This window comes from Artemia sp. Qi Xiang Cuo, chromosome 6, assembly GCF_049724085.1.
Source record: "Artemia sp. Qi Xiang Cuo chromosome 6, ASM4972408v1, whole genome shotgun sequence".
Lineage (NCBI taxonomy): Eukaryota > Metazoa > Arthropoda > Branchiopoda > Anostraca > Artemiidae > Artemia > Artemia sp. Qi Xiang Cuo.
This window is the reverse complement of record NC_142799.1, coordinates 24,044,350-24,062,614: the sequence shown is the minus strand read 5'-3', so window position 1 is coordinate 24,062,614 and position 18,265 is coordinate 24,044,350. Positions and strand designations below refer to the sequence as shown.

Here is an 18,265-nt window from a genome sequence, read left to right as displayed (position 1 = left end):
ATACAGATTTCAGAAAGGCCCAATCCATGTCTCTTGCTATTTTACTCTCAATTTGGAGTAGATCATCAGGGGTAACACACAATTTCTAGAAACGTGGATTGAGGTATGTGGCAATTTTGATGAGTGTGATCTGAACAAGACCTATAAGCCTAGGAGGTATTTTATCTTGCCAAGCCCTTTCTGAGGTTCTCAGTAACATTTGACCGTCCACGCTCACTAAACGTAGTTTCAGACCGGGCTATGCCATATTACAGATACAGCTGTGCATGCTGTGTATCAGTATATACGAGTCCATGTATTTAATAGATTATTCTTCTTCTTTGCCATTTGCAAAACAATTTTCTATGTTGGATCTTTTCTGCTGGACATTCAACAGTAGATACAAAAAAAAACAACAAATAATATCGTTTTGATATCAATATTTACGTTTCGATATTTGGTGCAATAAATCTATATCCAATATTGCCCAACACTACTTGAGATACAATCTTTTGACAATCTAAATGCACATAATATGTTTTGATTTAGTTCAAAACTCTACTCAAAATTCTCTGAAAAGCTCACCTGAATGCACTCCATCCTTTTGGAGAATAAAGTTCAAAATACTTACATTTCTCCATAGCATTTGCTATATCTAAACATTGAATGAAGTCCCCTGAGGACTATGGGGAGTTTGACATCCCCAAAGACATAGTTGCTGGATCTTTCAACAATTCTGAGCAAAAATAGCTCCCTTAAAATTTTGATCAGATGTGTTTTGGGGAATGATAGGCTTGGAGGGGGAATAGTTGCCTTCATTTAATTTTGACTCTTGAAAAGTGCACTAGAACTTCCAGTTTCCAATCAAATGAGCCACCTCCAAACTAAGTTCATACAACCATTTGTTCCAGAAAAAACCTTATATGCACTGGGGCATAACTTACAACTTTTGCCCCTGGGCTCTGTGGGGTTGTGTCCACATTGAAGACATTGCTACATACTCTTTGGACTATTGTGAAAAAAACGGCTATCTCACAATTCCGATCAGAGGCGTTTGGGGAAAAGAGGATGTCAGGGGGGGGGGCTAATTGCCCTCCATAACTTTTAACTTTTAAAAGGGAGCTAGAACTATACATTTCCAATCGAATGAGCCTCCTCTAAAGGTCACACAGCCACTCCTTCCATAAAAACTTTATATGCCCATGGGGCATAACTTCCAACCCTTGCCCCCAGACTCTGGGGGTTGTGTCCACCCCAAAGGCCTTATTATGTAATCTTTGGACTTTTTTTTAACAAATGGCATTCTCAAAATTTCCATCAGATGCATTTGGGGAAAATATGACGTGTGTGTATAGGGGGGTAGCTGCCCTCCAATCACTTTTGACTACTAAAAAGGCCACTAGCCCTTTCAACTTCCAATTGAAGGAGCCTTTTTCGAAGTTTCTACTACAACTCCTTCTATACAAAGTGTCCTGGTCTATAAAAAAAAAAAAAAAAAAAAAAAAAAAAAAAAAAACACTGTGCCTACAATGCTCTTTACTGAGGCTGCACTACTGTGCTGCCTATGATGTAGGGGTCAGAAGTTTTTTCATATCTGGAGGTACAGGAATGAATGGAAGACAAATTCGGAACAGGCAAAGAAACAGCCTGAGGTGGGTGAAGTGAGGGCAGGAAGTGTCTTTGGGGGAAATTTTTTTTGGCACTAGGGTTTGTCATTGCATTTTTTCTGAAAAAGTAGGCAAGACATACCTCTCGAGCACTCAAGCGTTTCGAACCTAGCTTTTTTTTAGAAGGAGAGTGTAAGGAAGTTTACCTTCTTTGAAAATTATATGCCCGCCTCTTTTTTGGGTATATCCTATTTTATCTGAAACCTCCATGGAAGACCATGGTGCCAGGATAAGACAAGAATGTTCACAATGAGAACAAAGAAAGTCTAAATTGTAAGGATTGGGATGGGGCAAATATATTTAGGACCTTAAGTAGGGAGATAGATGCATTGGCTTTATAAATGATATTTTTAACATCGAAAACCCCTGTTTGAGTTAGAAGAAATTATGGTGCCAAGCAATTTAAAACAGGACAAAGGATTGGTATTATCACGGATTCAGAAGGGTTTACTCTCATGTCAGAGTCACAGGCATCTCATACAATATCACTGAAGATCAATAAGGCTATAGGAAGTTGGAATTGATTTGAGGCTCCCAAATTGCCTCAGGATCATGTTTCCTTCTATTGTTATCCACATTTTCAAATCATTTAAAATAAAACTTTATCCCCAGATCCATTGTAATCACTGAGTAACAACTAGGTTTCATCAAGTCAAGACTGGAGCTACCTGTTTTACAATACATCAAAAGATGAAAAACAATGAAGAAATAGACTATTAGGGCTATATATTGTACCATCAGGGGAGGGGGTGCAGTGTCAGAAAGATTAACTCATATTTGAAAAGAGCATAAAATAAGAAGTCTAATAGTACTGTGTTTATTTTATTCAGATGTTAATTTCTGTGGATATGCCAAGCTCCAATTGCACCCTGTTTCCAAATATGTTAATTGGTACCCTTGGAAATGTATTCTAGTCCCTGAATTGGAAATAGCACTAGGGTGTATACAGGAATTTACAGATTTTGTTGGTTTGCATTATTTTTTTGTGCTTATTTATCACTACATACCAAATAAAAACATTTAAAAAAACTGCAAAACCAGTAAACTTCTAACCCTTTTGGGTTAAGGTTTATTAAAGAGCAGAAATCATATAGAATATAAACCTATATATATATACCATTTGGTTCTCAATTCATTGCATTACAGCTTAAAGACTGGAGACTATTTGAAGGAAATGCTAAATAATTTAGTAATGCTGGAGAGTTATGGCTCTTCTGAAGGTAAATATGCTAATAAAAGTAGCATCATTGGGCTCCTAATTTAATGCTCATTTTGCAAGGTCACTTTAAAAAAAAGTGGATAACAATGTGATGAAACATGGTAATCTGATTAATAGAAACATTCAGCACATTAAAAAGTAAGAATTTCTTGGTTTTAGCATTTTCTTTTAGTTTTTATATATTCCTAGGGCTATGTTTTGGACCATCAAAGGGGTGGGTGCATTATCAGAAAAACAACTATGATAGTAATAAAGATCATAAAATAAGAAATTTAATCATTTATTATTTATTTATTTATTAATACCGAAATACAGTAAGCTTTAACAAGCTTGTTGCACTACACAATTATAAAAAAGTCTATGACAATGTTGACGACATAACATCTGAAAACATAATAACTGAAACATACAGTAACATACCAAACTAACTGAAACATATCTGTTAATAATTGAAACATACAGTACCAAAAAGTAAGCCTACAAAATAACTGGAAACACACTGTCACAAATCAGCTAATGCAAACCTAAAAATATTCTCAAAATGGATTGTGATAGGACTTAGTATAGAAATCTGTAGAGACTAAACTACTTTTGAAAGACTGGACTGTGGTACTTGCAACTATTTCTGATGGAAGTGAATTCCAAGTCTTCCACACTTGGCTAGACAAAGAGTTTTGGCCTATTCTTTTCTGTGAACATGGTGGGTAAATTTTGTGTTGGTGTTGACGGGTACTACTGTATTCTGTAAAAGTGAAGAAGTGAGTTGGGGTGGTAATATCAATGTTCCTAACAATGTAGAATGTATTTATTAGGTCGGCTCTATCACATCTGAACTGGAGACTAGGCAACTGTAGTTTCTACATTCTCTGGTGGTAAGGTAGATGACTCAGGCATGGTATGAGTTTGGTGGCCCTAAGTTGCACTCTCTCAACCCTCTCTCTATCTCTCTTATTAAGGGGATACCATACTGATGAGCAATATTCAAGTATTGGACATACAGTGGATACATAAAGTGAAATCAGTGAATGAAGATTAAACTTAGAAAAAGTACGCCTTAGATGTAGTAATTGGTAATTTGCCTTATGGGTGATATCCAATACATGTTTATTAAATTTGAGACTTGAATCAAAGCAAATCCCAAGGTCACAAACATATTCCATACTTGAAATTAATTTACCATCAATAGAGTAATGGTAATGTTGAGGGAGTCTATGCAAATAGTGCACAACATTGCACTTGGTTTCATTAATGAACACAGAGTTTACAGTATACCACCATACTACCATACTATAGTAATAGTCTAGAAGTAGTGATATCCTGAAGGAAACTTCTTAATAAAATAAATATAGGACCATGAGATACCTAATTTTATGCTCTTCCCCAATAACAGGGTTGCTTTGTTGGACAATGCATAATCCCCCTTGTCCTGATGGTCCAAGATATGACCCAAGACATATTAAAAACTAAAGGAAAACATTATAACAATGAATTTTTTCCCAGTAACATGCAACATGTTTCTATTAATCAGATTATCATGTTTCCTTCCATTGTAGTCCACTTTTAAAACTATTTCAAGTGGCAGTTTGGTAAATATTGCAGATAGAAATAGAATCCTGACTGCAGAAACATTTTGTTTTAACAAAGACCATATGGTGTATGATTAGATTGAATTATTGGGGAAGTATTGCATGATGTGTCAGAAAAAGGCCATGGCAAAAGACAGAAATTGTATGAAGAACTGTACAGAAGATGAACAGGTGTGAAACTAATTTAATGATTAAAAGTAACAAGATTGTCTCAAAAAAACTCTCAACAGCCTGCAGCCTCCCTCGGGTTGCAGGTAATGGGGTAATAGAGGAAATTACCACTTGTGAAAACCATGTAAATAGTACTGTTTATAGAGATCATAGTGTAAGCATTTCAAATGTAAGCCCTACATTTACAACAGATGATGATGAGTTGTTTGCCAGTGCCATATCAAGTATTTGTAGCAGAAAATCTTCAAATACTTCTTCTTTTGAATCTTGTCAGTCAGAGCTAAGTGATGCTAATGATGCCTATGCAGAATATAATGATGGACTGTTAGTGCTTTATGGTAATGTCAATTGCATCACCACCAAAATAGATGAAATCAAGGCTGTAATACCAATAAGGCCTAAAGTGAGTGAGTTTGCTTTCACTGAAGTTACACCTACAAAGACTTTGGTGGCACTTACTGATGCACAGACCCAAATCCCTGGGTTACAATAGTTTCAAGCCTTCTGAATTGTGAAGGAAGAGGAATTGCCCTACTCTTTGAGGGCCAACAAGAACATTCATAAAATGAGGCTATTAATTTCCCAACTAGGTATGAAGGGGGCCAGAACCAAATTCTCTTTGATCTCCTATTTGTTAAAGCAATCCAAAGTGTAGACCTAGAGCCACCTTTTGGTGCAGGTGACCATACAGCCATTACTTGTTGATTAAGTTGTACCCACAGACAGACAATTCTAGAAAGCATGTGTAAATAAATTACAATAGGGTCAAGCAAGATTTAGCTAACCAGGATTGGTTCTTAGTTGAAATGAAAAATACAGAGGAAGCTTGGCTTGATATGAAATCAAGCCAAGCAGGCAACTGCATGCAGGCAACTGCAAAATATACAACAACCACTTGGAAACAAAGACCAAGAACACTCCCTTACTTCACACAAGAAATCAGGCTAGCAATCTGAAAGAAACTCTAGAGAGAGTACAAGGATGTTCCAATACAGGCAAGTTATGCAATTTTAAACTAATGCAAAACAAAGTCCAGGACCTTACAAGAGAACTTACAAGCAAGTATGAAGAATCATTAGCATCAGCATCAAAAACCAATCCATAAAGTTTTGGAAATATGCCCGAATCCAAAAGCCTGGTAGACATTCAGTAACAGAACTCTCAGTTAATAAAATACTATACAGTAACCAATCCTGGAGATATGGCTGAAGTCCTGAAAAAGCAGTTCAAGTAAGTTTCAACACCTCTAGATAATGCTCCCTTGCTAGAAACTCTGGAGTACAATACTGAGAACCCTATGCAAATTATCACTATCAACCTCTGGATGTAGAACTATAAAAGATGAATTGATGTAGAACTAAAACAGATTGATGAATTGAAAATATTATACCTGTCCACAAGGGTGGAAGTAGGAATAATGTCACCAATTACCAACCATTAGCATCACCTCAACAGTTAGTAAAATTTTTGAAGGAATTGTGAATACCACAGTTACAAAATATTTACTTGACGACAAACTGCTCACAGACAGCCAATATGGCTTCAGATCTGACCACTTAGTTGAGACAAATCTTACAGATGATTATGACTATATCACTGAGTTGCTAGATCATGATACTCCAGTTGACATGATCCTTTTAGATTTTGCCAAAGCATTTGATAAGGTCTAACATCACTGACTGAAGATAAAACTAATAGCTATTGGCATCCATCTGGAGGTTGTAAAATGAATGATGCAGTTCCTTACAGGAAGAAAGAAGAGAATTAAGTTATTTGGGGACAATGGGCAAAAACTCTTCTCAGAAATTGACAGTGGTGTGCCTCAGGGAACAATCCTACATCTAACATTGTTTAATGTTTTTATTAATGATACTACAGATACTGTCAGAAATAAGATGAGCCTTTACCTTAATTTGCACTTCAGAGCAAATTAAGATCTATTTTGATCTGTTAATTGCTCCTTACTTGATGATGTTGATGCTAATGACTGTGCTGATGATTCAATGCTTATTGGCTCTGCAGTCATCAGTTACAAGAGCTTTCATACAGGAACACCTGTATTTGCTTTCACTGTGGGAATGCAAGTAAAAGCTTGAATTTAACATTCAGAAGTGCAAGTCAACACACTTTGGAAGAATGAATGTAAGGTGGCAGTACCATATGTTTGGAGGGAATAGTTCAAGACAATTGACTCTTTGGCAGCTGAGAGAGATCTGGGATTTTTTGTCAATAAGGAACTAAAATTCAACAGACATGCACAAACGGCAGTTGTCAAAGCATCCCAGACCCTTGGCATAACCAAGCACACAGTACACAGCAGATCTTTCGAAGTTCTAAACAACCTGAACAAGGGTCTTGTGCAACCATTGCTAGAATTTGGGATGTGTGTTGCAACACCCCTGAACAAGGGTGATTAGCAGAAAATAGAATATGTTCAAATACATGCAACAAAAGATGTAGATGGATGCAAGAATCTCAACAATCCATCTCAACTGAATAAGCTAAAGCTCTCAACACTTGTGCACAGACATCAAAGAGGTGATGCCATAATGACTTTTAAGCTTTTAAATTCCCAACTGCTCCTGTCAAAAGCCCTTTCAATTTGTTGAATTGTCCAGGACATGGGGACATAGTAAAAATTTGTCCCAGAACAGGCCAGATACCAGAGTCCACAACCACTACTTCTCAAATAGAGTAATTGCCTATTGGAACAATCTCTCTGATACTATTGGCATTGCTCCCTTTTTTTATGCCCTTAAGATTGCTGTTGACAAACTTTGGTCCATTAAACCATGGAAGAGAGAGTGGGGTGCAATTAAGTCAATAGATCCCTATCATCACTGACCAGCAACTGTATAGGATTTTTCCATTTTTTTTTCTGGACAATGCAATTTCAGGTAAGTCAGGGTATAAGTTCTGCCTATGTTTATTTTTATTGCAGGTACTTGGATCTAGTGTACATACCTATCAGCTGAGTTGGTCTGAGCCAGAGAAGAACTCATTGTGGAATGCTTCACTACTTTAGCAACTTTTGGCTGTCTAGGAAAGGGGTTAGGTTAGGAAAATGAATCTTTCAGGGATGGGTCTTCAGGCTAAAGTATGTCCCAGGAAGGTATTTTGAAATACCTACCTCCCCTCCTTCTCTCATTAGAGGGTCCTGACCTTTGATGACCTTTTAAAATTTGTGTTATAAAGTGAAACCTTGCAAAATAGATCTTCTACTTAAACAAAGTATAATAAATTTGTTTTCAGCTTCACAACTTTGCTGGATCCCAATTTATAAGGTTTTAAAGATATGCAAATACATTTCCTAAATTTTGAAAAAAAATAACATTGATATGGCTTAAAATTTTGAATAATTTTAGAGTTTGTACTGTTGACAATGAGACATGTTAAGAAAACAATTCTTACTTTAAAATATGTATAAAGATCCTAGTTAACATATTATCCAAGGGGAGAACCTTTATCATCAAGTCTTTCCTCTAAAAATCCTTCTTTTTTCAACTTAAAAGAAAAAGTTTACAATAAACCTCCCTGCTAAAATGCAATGTGTAAATCTTTTGAAATTGCCGCTATAATAAATTGTTTTTATAGACAGCATTCATTCTGGCAGAGTTCCCAGCCAAGTCCATTGATTTTGAATTGTAGTTAGTTTAGGTTCGGTTGTATTAATATTTTGTATTTTCGCCACTGCTCATTAAAAAAAAATGGAATTAACTATGACCAGGATGAATAAACACTATCTATAAAACAACTTATTTGGCAATTCATGGTGGAAATTTCAAAAGAATTACACATTTTGTCAGCATGGAGGTTTATTGTAATTTTATTCTTTTAAGCTCAAAAAAGAAGGATTTTTATAGGAAAGACTTGATAATAAAGGTTCTCCCCTTGGATAATATGTTAACTAGGATTGTTTACATATTTTAAAGTAAGAATTGTTTTCTTAACATGTCTCCTTGTCAACAGTACAAACTCTAAATTTATGCCTAAAATTCTACTCAAATAGCCTAGCCTAACAAGAATTGCATTTTCAAAACTAATGCCAGAGAAAAAGAAACTGAAAATTAAGGTAAAATGTTATTTTGTCAAAATTTCAATAGGTAATAGACCTGTCATGTAGGCCTAGGCAAATGTCAGGTCCCTCTAGAGCAAGAAGGAGTGGAGGTAGGTCCTTCAAAATAGCCTACCTTCCCAGGACATACTTTATCCAGTAGACCAATCCCTGAAAGTTTCATTTTCTTAAATTTTCATTTTAATTCATCCTATTGCTAGCAAGTGCATTCGTCCTATTGCTAGCAAGTGCAATTTAAGGTAATTAACTTAACCCCTTTCCAAGATAGCCAAAGGTTGAATTTCACCAATTTATAAGACTTAGAAGTCAAAATACCTTCCCAGAGTATGTTTTTGGCCCTGGATTCATTAGGCTACTGAAAGTTTCATTTTCCCTAGCCTAAGCCCTTTCCAAGATAGCAAAAAGTACCAAAACTAGATTTTTACCCTATGTAATTATATTTTTTATTAAATTGAATCAATATCTAAATTGATTAAGTTGCATAACTGAAGAGAGAAAAAATATCAGACCCTAAATTTTTAAATTTCCAGATAATCAAAGTCTCATTGCCAATAATAAGCATTAAGTCGTGTGTACGTTCGGCGTTTTCTGAAAAACTGGGGCGGAAATCTGGGATGCATGAAGAAGTCTACACTGGTAAAAATTGAAGCAAATTCAAAAAATCAAAATGTACCCGTGTCATACACTTATGATGGCTTTGGCTCAAGATCATAATTCAACAGACATAGATAAACATTTGCTATTTCCGAACTAAATCTGAGATTCTCATATGTATATATGTGTTTATGTCTATTTGACACAAAAACCTCCCCACTGCCATGGTCACAAAAAAACAAATGAAAAAAAAAGAAAACAACATACAAAAGTACTTAAAAAAACAAATTGAACAATAAAAAAATGAAAATAACATACAATACCAATTAAAATATAAAAATTTAACGTAAATATAATCATCATAGAACACCTTCCCATAAGGTTGTGCCCATTCGAACAAACCGCATGAGATTCCTAATACCCACAAAACACCCAATCTTCAAAAATGTATTCACCGACAACTCTTCTCCCTCACCCACCCTCTCTAAGAAAATCATTTCTCAAATCCCTTAACCCCACCCCCATCCCTCCCCGGAAAAAAATCACATTTTCCTTCCATTCTGCACACATTAGAAAGCTGTAATGATAATTCTTTGTTCCAATCCTTTTCTAAATATCTCCTTCTTTTCTCAAGCGGCAAAAATTACCTATACAAGAAATCACTCAAACTAGCTATAAAATATTCCTCAATATTCGTACTGGTACAAATCAGTAATAGGTAATGAGCTCTTAATTTCTGCAAAACTATAAGAACACACAACTTCCCTAGTTAGATGGTTCAGGTGGTACAACGGATATGTGTGAATTATGGTTGTAAAAATTTACTAATTTTGATACATGACCATTATTCTCTTCAAGATTTTTTTTTCTGGGGGGGGGGGCACTCTTTTGGGCTTTATTCTATTATAGTAGTCCCTCATATACTGCACCCTGACCTTAATTTCCACAGTTTTTCTGTGTAGGAATAAATTATTTCTCCTTGATAACTCCTCTGCCATGGCCATATAAGTTTGAACCTTAGGTCCTATTTTTCTGTAAGTCATCAAATTTGTCTTTCCAAACTTCAATTAGTAAGAAAGTTTCTGCATTCTAATGCTGGCTGCTAAAGCTTAGACTGGGGCAATTGAATGTCTCATAACCCTATGAAAAGATAGAAAATGATCAGCGGGCACTCAATCTCCTTCCCATCTAATACTGCTACTATTTACTGCTACTAATATAAAGCTGCTTCTATTCTTCTTCTTCTTCTTCTATTTAACTGCAGGCGGGCTTTTCAGTAAAACTATTTAGCCCTTTTCCTTCTGCTTCACTCTGTGGGCTACAGAGCTACTGGCTTGATTGCCTCATATTTATTAGATATATTCAGATATCTTTCAGCAGATCTTTCGACTCTAGGAGTTAAAATATAAGATGATAGATGTCGATTTCTATGCTCTGTGTGCAGGTATAGTTGGCTAGGCTCTTGACTGATAGTGGGATTTTGTGGTGTTTGAAGCATTTTAACAGTTTAGAAAGCAAGTTATGTTGTGCAGACGTCAGCATATTACATTCAAATAGACAATGGTCAATTGTTTCATTATTCATATTACAATGCCTGCAAAGAGGGGACAGGGGAATTGAGCCACTTGAATTAGAAAGCTTATATGAGAATGCAAGGAAATTTAGTCCATTTGTTCCAGAACAAATTCTATGATAAATTTTAGAAAGATGCTTATTGGGAAAGGGGGAAAGGATAGGATTAATCTTATTAAAATTAATATCTGATAGCCTCCATCGGTAAATATCTCTAATTGGGATTGGTCTCCCACTTGGCTGGTCAATATTTATAGCATTTTTTGCTATTTCATCAACCTGATGATTACCACTTATGCCAGAGTGGCTGGGAATGTACTGAAAGTAAGTGTTTATACCACTTGAAGCAAGATTATCAATAATACTGAGACAATGATAAGTGTCAATGTCCAACTTATATTGAGGAGCTGAGGCCAGCAACTCAAGGCTTGATAAAGAGTCGGAATAGATGATAATATTATTCAATTTTTCGATCAAAGATTGGTTTTGCTTAAGGTGTTCTAATGCCATGATTATGACATTTAATTTAGCAGACATTATAGATAAATTATTAAATAATCTCTCGCCCATTGCAATTTTCAGGTGAGGAAGGAAAACACCACTTGCAACCTTCTCATTCATTTTTGACCCATCAACAAATATTTGGAAGTGATTTTTATAGGTAATTGTATTAAGTTCTGCAAATTTTTTCTGAACAAAAGCACTGGGGGTTAAATCTTTATTCCATTTTGAAAATTCAGTATTTATTATGGGAAATGACCAATTCCATGGAGGGGATGGGGGGAAAGTAGGTGCAATAGACTTTGCTGGTACAGGGAACTTCTTTTGAATATTGGCATACTCATCTGCAATACCTCTATACATGGCTGGATTTCTTAACCAATTATGTAATGTGTGTGAGCTATTTGATTCAATTTTTGTAAGATGTTTTATCAAGAGAAAGCTACGTCTATCTTTTATTGTTGTTAATCCACTCTCCATAAGCAGAAACTTGGTGCTTGTGGGTTTCCTAAGACCAAATATGAGACGCATTATATCATTTTGTGTTGTTTCAATTTTTTGCATCTGGGTCTTTGCACATGCACCATATACAATGAGCCCATAGTCAATATGGGGTCTTATATGTGATTTATAAAACTGGAGTAAGGTTTTCTCCTTACAACCCCAGGGTGTGGAAAGAAGTCTTTTTAGTATATTTGCTTTTCTATAACATTTTTTTATTGTGTTTGAAATGTGGAGGTGGAAATTAAGTTTTTGGTCAAGCATGAGACCTAGGTAATTAATATTATTATCTTCTGGAATAGTTGTTTTATTTAGAGTTAGTTTTGCATTAACATGGTTTCGCTTCCTGTGAAATTGGATTATTTTTGACTTGGTGGGTGCAATGGGTAAATCTGAATGTTGAGAGAATTTTTCAAACTGGAAAAGTGACTTTTGCAGATTTGACTGTGCTATCTGAAAGGTGTTGCCAGATGACCATAGCACCAGATCATCAGCATATTGTAGATTCGTGTGGGGTAGGTTCATGTCCCAGAGATATAGGGCAAATAGGAGGCAACTGAGGACTGCTCCCTGAGGTAGGCCTTTGGATATTGTCTTTTGGGGTGAAGAGGCTGAACCAACACAAACAATGAAACTTCGCACTTCTATGAAGGATTTAATAAAGGATACTAGCTTGGGAGGTACTCCAAGGTTTGCAAGTTTATTTAAAAGGATTTGGTGGTTCACATTGTCATATGCTCCTTCAAAATCAAGGAAAGCTGCCACTAGGATATTATTTTTTGAGAAAGATTCATTTATTGCATTTGTTAGCAAAATGAAAGCATCTGTTGAGGAGTGGTATTTCCTGAATCCAGTTTGAGTGTGTGGGATCATGTTATTTTTCTCAACAAACCAGAGGAGTCTGTGATAAATCATTTTCTCCATTATTTTCCCCATCACAGGTGTAATCATTATGGGCCTATAAGACTCAGGGTTATCTTTTGGTTTATTTTTCTTTAGGATTGGTAGGAGGGACGAACATTTCCATATATTGGGGAACCTAGAGGATGCCCAAGCGTGATTATAACAATTTAGCAGTTCTTGTTTGTATGAAGGTGTGAGATTCTTTATCCATGTAGGGTGTATATTGTCATAGCTGCTGCTAGTTTTGGACCTAATATGATGTATTGCATTATTCAATTCCTGGATTGAAAATGGATTAGTTATGTACTCGGATCCCGGGCGTGGTTGGTAACTAGGGTTCATAGGAATTGTGGACAGATTTCTTTGATTGTTTGATGTTAGCTTATTAACAAAAAGAGTTGCAAATAGGTTAGCCTTTTCAATATCATTGTCATAATGGGTATTATTATGTATGAGCTCATACAGGAGTGGGTTGGGAGAAGTCTTTTTCCCACATATGTGGCTTATGACTTTATGTATAATTGGCTCATGCATTTCTCTGGAGAGATTATTTGCAAAATTATTCCAGTATTTATATTTAGCATCTATTATAGTCCTTTTTAGATTAGATTCTGATTGTAATTTTTTTAAATATGTAGTAGGTGATGGTTTTTTTATGAATTCTGTCCTAGCTGCCTTTTTTATCCTCCATTTATTTAGGCACTCATTTGTCCACCATGCTTTAGGAATTTGCTTAGGGAATGTTTTCTTAGGTGTTGCCCTGGGGATAGCATGATTAGCTGTATTTGTTAGTAAAGATGTCAAGGCTTCAGCATGTGTGTCAACGGTTGTGTTAGAAATGCATGAACTTTGGGTGAAACTTGTAATTTCATCGTTTAGCTTATTTTGGAAAATAGACCAATTTGCTTTAGTGTTGATATAATTGGAGGTATGAGATGAAGTTTCAGCAGGTTCATTTAGGGAGCAAACTATAGCAAAGTGGTCTGTACACAGACTATCAATTTTATTTATGTAAATTTTGTTCAAAAATTTAAAGACACAATTTGTAGGTCAATTGTGGAGAATTTGGCACTTTTGGGGTTAAAATATGTATTTAGGTTTGGAGGGGTAGCAACAGCTAATTCATTATTATTTGAAGTCATATGCTCAATAAATTTACCAGCTTTATTTGCTGGTTTATTCCCCCACAAAAGGCTGTGGGCATTGAAATCACCACAAATAATGATGTTTTTTAACATATTAGAATTATTTATATAATTAAAGAAATCCTTGGCATCTGAAGTTTGGCCATTAGGGTTATAAAAGCTTATTATGTAAGTTTTTAAATTATTCAGCCAAACACTTATACCAATTACATCAACATCATTTTCAAAATCTGGAAAATTGATGCCACAAAATTTTATATTATTAGTAACTAATAAAGCTACACCACCTCCTTTTCTCTCTGAAGATCTATCCTTTCTCAGGATAGTGTATCCCAGAGACTTGATTTGTTGATTTTGGGTTAAATGAGTTTCCTGGAGGCAAGCAATATTAATGGAATTATTATTCATAAATGATATTAGTTCATTTAGCTTATTTTCTGTGAGTGATCTTACATTCCATTGGAGTATTGATAAATGTTGTGTTGTTGATTTATTCTTCATATGACTGTGTATCAATGTTCAGCTTTGTTAAAAGTAAAGCAAGATCTTTTTTTGCTTGAATGAGCATATCATCTGGGATGTAGATTTTTGCCAATTCTGCAATAATTTTTGTTTTCTGTAGTTGATGTAAGTTCATGGCCTGAACTGCATTAGAGTTTAGAATGAATAAGCATATATTTGGGGATTGCATTTTTGGTAGTGCATCCTGTTTGTTGGTTAAGGGATTGATTCCTGGTAGTGTTTCTGGTTTGTTTCTTCTTGGGGGGGATGGACAGGCTTGACTCATCTCACCGGAAAACGAGGCTTGCTGGCTTGGTGATTCCTTCTGATAGGGATTTGAGCTAGGGGGCTTAGAAGATGTTGTTTTATATGGGGTGCTTGAAGCATTTGGGGCATTTGACTTGGGGGTTTTGGTTGGTTTCATTACAGGCTTTATTTGGTATTGTTGGGCAGCATGTGCTTCCATTGCTGCAAAGGGGTATGGGATGGCCTTCTCTGTTGATATTTGGAGTGTTAGAGCTCTTTTCTTGTATGCAGGGCATAATGATTTATTTGTAGATTCATGTGGACCTTTGCAATTGATGCATGTAGGCTGGGTGTTTTTGCAAGTTGTCAGCTCTTTAGGATGGAAAGATTTACAATTACTGCACTCTTGGAGAATTTCATTGCATTTGTTTGTCGTGTGTCCCAGTTTGAAACACTTCTGACACTGAATAGGCTTAGGTTTGTATTCCTTGTGTGGTTTGATTTGCCCAAATAGGAATAATTTTTCTGGGATATCAATTTTATCCTTTAGTGTGAATAAGAAGGATCTACTAGTTTTTAGGCCAGTAGAGTTAGGTTTTCCAAGTTGGGTAACATCCTCAACTGGGATTGTGTTTCCAGCCCTATCTGAGAGGCCTTCTTTTAACTCCTGAGTCGATATCTCTGGGGGAACATTATAAACTACAATTTTTGTTGGTGATTGTTTTGGGTTCCAATTAGATGCAATAATTGGGATATTCAAAAGGGATTTAAGGTTAATTATTGTATCTGCTGATTTCTGATCTTCTACAGCTATAAGCAGAGATCCATCACGGTTAATGTTAAGAGAGAACATTGATTTTAGCAATTTAAAAATTGCAACTCTTATTGCAGTGATCATTTTTATTTCAAAGGGGGTAGTGGGTGTAATTTCAAGGTAAATTCCTAAGTTTTTGGAGGGAGGATCTTGGGCAGGGAGAGGGGAAATACTTTTAATTGGAGAGATTTTTTTCCTTTTTTTAGAGCTTCTAGAGAGGACCTCTTGAAACCCATTATCATCATTTTTGGTTGCATTAGGACCTACAGTTATCATTGTCCTATTCTCCGAATTGGAGCTATCATTATAACTTTCAGATAATGTGCTTGACCAGCCAGGATGGGTATCTTTCACTATGGAATTTGATTTGGGATCTGGGGGGACGTTTTTTTTTTGGAGGACTTCTGAACATTGCCTATTTGAAAAAGCTTTAAACACCAATATAAAACTAAAATAAGAAGGGAAAATAGATGATATCAAACCGTCTGCACTATACTATGGGAGGGATAAACACCACAGTATAGCCCTGAGGATGACTTGAGCAGGATAGGTTTGGCACAACTACTGATTAGAAGCGATAATAATCAAGAAAACTATATTTCAATTTTCTTGTACGGTTAATCTTCTGAATTTCTTTTTCTTCTTCTTCTTCCAATTACTATTACTCTTCAATCTATTACTATTACTGCTACTAATCCACTTTCTGGTTGAGATTTTCCTGAAATATAGATTAAATGAGGATTTGAATTATTTCCAAAGAAGAGAAAAAAAATGTGAGTGTGTGTGTGTATTTGTGTGTGTGTGTATATATATCACAACGTCATTGCAAGGTACTAGAGACAATAATTCTTTTATAACTTTATTAGTTTACTTCAATAAGTATCAAACAGTTCGTGGTAAGTAAGAGCGACTCGTCTCAATAGTAACCAAAACTCTAAAAAACGGAATTTTGATACCAATAGATAAATGAAAAGAACTGAATTTTAATGATGATTTAATATATAAGGACCGAAGTTGTATTTAGTTAAAATTTCCCACGGTAATCACATGTTCAATAAAATGTATTAAGATGATCCTTTCAAAATACTTTCCCTTAGAACTAATTATGTATTTATCTGAAGACTCAAAGAGATTTGGGATATTTTGGTATTAAAAGACACCCTTTGAAGTATCCCCCTCCCTTCCTAACTACAAAACAAACATAGATCCCCACTGTAGAGGTTTGAAGCCCTTATAATATGCAAATGTTTGGAATTGCAAAACAACAGAGAATTCACCTAAGACAGTGAAATTTGTTTAGACCTTAAAATATTTTGGTTAGTTAGGAAGGGAAGGAGATGCCTCAAAGGGTGCATTTTAAATGCCGAAATATCCCGATTCTCATTGAGCTTAAAGATAAAAAACCAAAAAACGTTTCCGTGATCTTTCTTCTGGCAAAAAATAAAAAAATCGACATATTTGCAGATAGGAGCAGGCTCATAACTTTTGATTGGTAAAATTAAACTTGATGAAACTTATATATTTAAAATCAATATAAAAAAAAAAATTCTTTTGATGTATCTATTGGTATCTATGTATCTACTTATGTATTTATCTATTGATATATCAAAATTCTGTTTTTAGAGTTTCGGTTACTATTGAGACGAGTTGCTCTTACTCTACAGTTTGTTACCACGAACTGTTTGATTTGACATAAACTTCATTAATCTAATATTTTAATATATCCTACATGGTCTAGTGGTTGGAATAGCTTGCTCTCACCCAGTTGGCTTGAGTTAATTCCCGGTATGCGAAATTTTTATTTATGATAATTTCTTAAAGAATATGATTAAAATAATCATCTACATAATGATTCCTTTTATTACTTCAGTTACTATGGGCTACAGTTCGTTCCTTAATGTAAGTATCAATAAAACCATGATACCTATGATACTTACAAAATACCCATTTAAAGTATCGATCCTTTATAGGAAATTTTCTAGTTTTAAATAACATCTCAAATTTCTTTTGACCATCCCAAATATTTATGCAGTTCACATAATAACAAAATATTTTATAGTTTACATTTTTTCTACAATTATTTTTAGTTTGTTCTTTACTGTGTACTATCAATTAAGATTCCAATTATTATGAGCTAACGTTCGTTCTTAATTATAACTGGGGCGATACAACCACCCCTAGTAAAAAAAAAAGGCGAGTAAACACGCATCCGTAATCTTTCTTCTGACAAAAAAAACAAAATTCTACGTTTTATAGATAGGAGCTTGAAACCTCTACAGTAAGGTTCTCTGATACGTTGAATCGGATGGTGTTATTTTCATTAAGATTATGTGACTTTTAGAGGTGTTTTCCCCTTTTTTTGAAATAAGGCAAATTTTCTCAGGCTTGTAACTTTTGATGGGTATAACTAAACTTGATAAAACTTACATATTTAAAATCAGCATAAACATCTAAATCTTTTGATGTATCTATTGATATTAAAATTCCGTTTTTTAGAGTTTCGGTTACCATTGAGAATAGTCATTTTACTCTACAGTTCGTTGCCACGAACGGTTTGACTTTTAATGTAAACATTGAATGACACGTCGGGTAGTTAAAACCTAGCAAAAAACAAAACTGATTTTAAAATTTTCAGGTATTTTTTTAGTTTTAATCAAAAAAATAAAACTATTGCTCAGACACCATAAAGATTTTTGCAGTTTACATAATAACTTTAGCGATCCCGAACTTAAGACTAAAATAAAATAGAATTATCTTGTCAAAAGATGAACGTATATGAATATTGCATTAA

General features: G+C 35.0%; 1 protein-coding gene across 3 annotated transcripts in view; it reads right to left on the bottom strand.

The window, feature by feature from the left end:
* The window catches only part of LOC148951012 (small integral membrane protein 12-A), a 28,259-nt gene extending 18,993 nt beyond the window's left edge, over window positions 1-9,266 (bottom strand). The window contains exon 1 of one of the 3 annotated variants that reach the window (XM_089090097.1): window positions 9,207-9,266. The gene's annotated coding sequence lies outside the window, so the exon portion shown is untranslated. Of the gene's footprint in view, window positions 1-7,586; window positions 7,650-9,122; window positions 9,180-9,206 lie in introns of those variants that run through there. The other 2 variants (XM_089090099.1, XM_089090098.1) reach the window with 2 other exon arrangements.
* Between the last annotated feature and the right edge of the window lie 8,999 nt (window positions 9,267-18,265).